This window comes from Euprymna scolopes, chromosome 29 (genome assembly GCF_053919585.1).
Source record: "Euprymna scolopes isolate OS-2025 chromosome 29, ASM5391958v1, whole genome shotgun sequence".
Taxonomy (NCBI): domain Eukaryota; kingdom Metazoa; phylum Mollusca; class Cephalopoda; order Sepiida; family Sepiolidae; genus Euprymna; species Euprymna scolopes.
The window spans coordinates 105039447-105044446 of record NC_136510.1 but is presented as its reverse complement, the minus strand read 5'-3'; positions in this window follow the sequence as shown (position 1 = coordinate 105044446).

Sequence of the window (5000 nt, the reverse complement as noted above, 5' to 3'; positions counted from 1 at the left end):
AAAAAAACTCTGGTTGTAGTTAACGAAGCCGCTATTTTCTTGTTTGTTTACTTCTCGGGGTTTAAACGATTTTCATTGATTTAACATATTTAGAGTTAGCACGTCCCTGTGAAAACTAAATTGATTTTGAAAGTGAAGAGCAGAACGACTGCCAATGAAACGGAAAAACAAATCTTCAAACTTACGCGCGACAGACAAATGAGAATTCTCTTTTAAACTTAAGCTTGACAGACCATCGAAAATGCCATTTAAAACTTAAGTTTTATCAATGAAAATGATATTGAACACTTGATAAACAAATAAAAAATACAAGCATGACAGATGATAATTTTATTCTAATCTTAAGCCTGACAGATTGATAAAAATGATATTTCTGATTTCTTTTTTTTTTAGATGAGGATTGATAATTTGCTATATTTGGGTTATTCGGACTACTGTTTTCATCTCGAGTGTAATTTTCACAAACTTTCGACCGATGTAAACTCCGACCTTCCTCAGGTGTATCTTGTCGAACTCGGAGATCTTTCTGTCGAACGCGGGAAACTGCACGGAATTTTTAACGGACTCTTTTGTTTAATCCACAGGGATGTTTTCTTTTCGTTCCGCCAGCCATGACCGGCTAGAAATCTAAAATAATTCGCAATTATAGCTCGCACTGAGGATTGAACCTTCAACCTCCAACAGAGTGTCACTTAGAACTCAACGTTTTCTAGTACTTTATCCGTTAGGCTACGGACCCGTTTCAATTCCTGAGTTCGACAAAAATATTCCCAGCTTCGACAAGATTCATCCAAAGAAGGTCGGAAGTTTCATCAGCCAAAACACAGTGAAAATAACAATCAAGGTAGGTGCAATAGTCCGAAGAATCCAAATAATACAAAAATGATAGGTAAAAATGTAACGTGATAGATCTAAAATAATATTCCAAACTTAAGTGTGACAGACAAAGAAACGTGTTATTTAAAACGCAAACATGACAGATCAACAGAGCGATCCAAAAACGCATCTCAAAAATTAGGCAAGTAAGACACGGCAATAAAAAAATTCAAATAATCAATTTTAAAATGTCCGTTTAGGATAATGAAGCAGACGAGAAAAAAAAACGGTTAAAACTTAAATGCATAAAAAAAATTTCTTTTTTTATTTTACAGTTTTTAAATCGATAATAAACAAAAATCAACGTTTCCACATGAATTTAGATAATAATGGTGTCGGAAACTTGAAAAAATATAAATGGCACAAATCATCGAAAAATTAGACATGTACAGGGTGGAACGATAAAATTGTCGCCCTAGTAAAGACGACATGATTCCGTTTCCGTTAAATGAAAACGGGTTTTATATTTTTTGTTGCACACCATCTACTAGTTGGCCAGCTGTGTACAAATCCCAAAAGCAATAGGAGCCTTCTATTATGTATAAAAGTGACACAATGTTCAACGAGCAAGATCGGAGATGCGCCACTGTACAATCATGCTCTCTATCGATCCAAGTTACGACAACAGGACCATTGCCAGTACCCTTAAAATGCATTGCCACAAATACAAGGGACGTTACCAGGGTGATGAAAACAAAGTTTCCAGCTACGGTTATAGTTTTGGTGTGGTTCAAAATGAGGCCCCCCTCATGTCACCTCACATTTACGAAATCGACTTGTACCTATTTACTATGCCTCCCCACGGGACAGAGTTAGACACCAGGGTCGTTTTTTAACGTGGAGAAAAAGGCACAAAAATAAAAATTGTCTCAGTCGTGAAGGATTTCTCCTCCACTGAAGGAGAACGAGAAATGGAAGTGACTCATCTGAAGAACAGATACTACACTTTAAAAAAGGCCAAGTTGACATTATCGACTTGTAAGTCAACACCAAAGTGTACCTGGGTGTGCTTAAGAGTTTCGCGATCGCCTCATGCAATCACGTGGCTGCTGACAGACCCTAGGTATTTCAGCAGGACTCGACACCAGCCTATAAGTCCGAAGAAACCCAGACTTGTCTTCAGAAGGGTTGCTACAAATTTGTACCCATCTCTCACTGACCCCCTCCTCCCTCGACACGAACCTGCAGGACTACTTCGTTTGGTCATACGTACGGGAACATCACCAACATGACCACCCACAGCAACCAAGCCAGACTGATCACCGAATATTTAGCGAGCTACCGCCGGCGATTGTGGAAAAGGCATGCTCACAGTTTCGAACCCGTATCGATGCGGTGTTTGAGGCTGAAGGCGCCTACATTTAATAGATGTAGGCTCTACTTTATAGTTAACTTAACTGAATTTATTTTTTCAATAAAAGTTTTAAAATAAAGCTACAGAGTTGTTTTCTTTAGGGCGACACTTTTATCGTTCCATCCAGTAATTTATAGTAATGCCAATTTCATGCCATTGAACTGCGTTTAAACTAACGCAATTTTTACTCGTAGAGATTCTCCAGTGAGTCTGTGATTGAAGTGTATGATTTGCTTTTTTAAATACTAAATCGTTACTCGGTGTTTCCCTGGAGAGCATGGACGAGAAAATAGAAGAATTAAAAATTGTATACGAAATCTTTCGTTTAAAATTTCTATCTCTTTTCCATTTTTTCATGCTTCGGATATTAACTGCATTATATATATATATATATATATATATATATATATATATATATATATATATATATATATATATATATATATATATATATAAATTTATATATATATAAATAAATTTATATATATATATAAATAAATATATATATATAAATTTATATATATAAATAAATATATTTATATAAATATATATATAGATATATATAAATTTATATATATATAAATATATATATAGATATATATAAATTTATATATATATAAATATATATATATAAATATATATATATAGATATAAATATATATATAAATAAATATATAAATATATAATAATTTTTTTACTATAATAATATAAATATATATAAACATATATAAATATATATATATGTATATATATATCAATATATATATATACATATATATAAATATATATATACATAAATAAATATATATATAAATAAATATATATATAAATAAATATATATATATAAATATATGTATATATTTAAATAAATAAATATATATATAAATATATATATAAATATATATAAGTATATATAAATAAATAAATATATAAACAAATATATATAAATAAATAAATATATATAAATATATATATATAAACAAATATATATATAAATAAATATATATATAAACATATATATATAAATAAATATATATATATAAATATATATATATATATATATATAAATATATATATATATAAATATATGGGGGAAGCATCACATTTTTGTACACAATTTCACGAATGCGCATGCGTGAATCGTTCGCATGACACGTAACTTATATTAAGAATAAGTAGGTTTGAAAACACTGTTTTAAAACCGTGTCAAGTTGGCCTAATGATGATCGTACTTGACTCACTACTTTTAGGTTTTAGCTCGAGATTTTTTTTTTTTAACTCACAAGAAGTGAACAGTTTAGAAAAAACATAATACTCGCATTCACATGTCTTAGTTTCTGTATGAATTAAATCATAATATTTACGCGTATTTTACGACCGGACAACGCCTGGCGGCCTGCTAGTATATATTTAATTTAATAATAATTTCTACAATTATCGCTCTTCTTATGGCTAGCCCACTTAATGGAATATTAACCTACCTTTTCTTTGAATTCCTAAAATCTTGGTCTAAGGCCACCATTCGCCCATATATGGAGTATTGTTGTCATATTTGGGCTGGTGCATCTGCCACTAATCTCTCTCCTAGACAAACGTCAAAAGAGAGGCGCCAATCTGATAGGTCCTGAACTGTCAGCTAAACTTCAGCCTCTGTCACATCGACGAAATGTAGCGTCCCTCTGCCTGTTCTACAAGTACTTTAACGGTGAATGCTCTGACGAGCTGCAAGCACTTGTGCCGCTTCAACGTGAATACCCTTGCCGGACCCGACATGCAGCTAAATCCCACCCCTTCACAGTAGAGATCCCTAGATGCAAGAGAGCATCCTACTCCAGTAGTTTCTTCCCCAGAACAGCTAGACTTTGGAATTCCCTTCCGGGTCTCTGCTTCCCCGACTGTACTGACATGCTGTCCAACTTTCTGCCCAACTTCCTACACAGTACTCCTGATGCTTATGTCCCTGATAGTAGCCCCCTACAACAAAGTGGCAATGTGCCTTGTTTGGGGTGAAAATGCAATAAAAAAAAATGATTACATCCAAACACAAATCATTTTAGATATATTAACATTTGAATTTTTCTTTCTGAAAATACACACATAGATAATATTAAAACCAAATTAGACTCAGTTGAGCCCTCCACAAACTATCACTCATTACCTTTTCTGGACATACTTCGTATTAAATCCAATGATAAAATATGTGTAGTTTTGTGATGAACTTTGAAGGTCAAAGTTCATCGCAAAACCACATACACAGAAATGATTACATACATTTCTACTGACACCATGATAACAAAATAAAAACAGGTATAATAATTGGTTTCTTCTTACGGGCATCCAGAATATGCAGTCCAGAATATCTGGAGGAAGAATCCAAATACCTCACTTGAAAACTTTGCAATATCTCACATATTTTATATTAAATGCAAAGAAAAAAGGCACACAAATATTTTCCAAAATAAATAAGCAAAAATCATATACACGAGACAGTTCTTTCATAAACACACAACTTTTACCCCCCACACACACACAAACACAGACACACACACACACACACACACCAATAATACAATGATTGCAACACTCTAAATAAACTAGAAATTTCAATCATACAAACCACATCACAAACTATAAAACAAATATTAAAAGCAACAAAACATCTCTAACACAAACCAATTTCCAATACAACATGCACTGTTCCTTGCCAAAATTGCCATCGCATATACATTTTTTTTTACACAGTGATCACCATTTATCAAGGCCCAGAAGC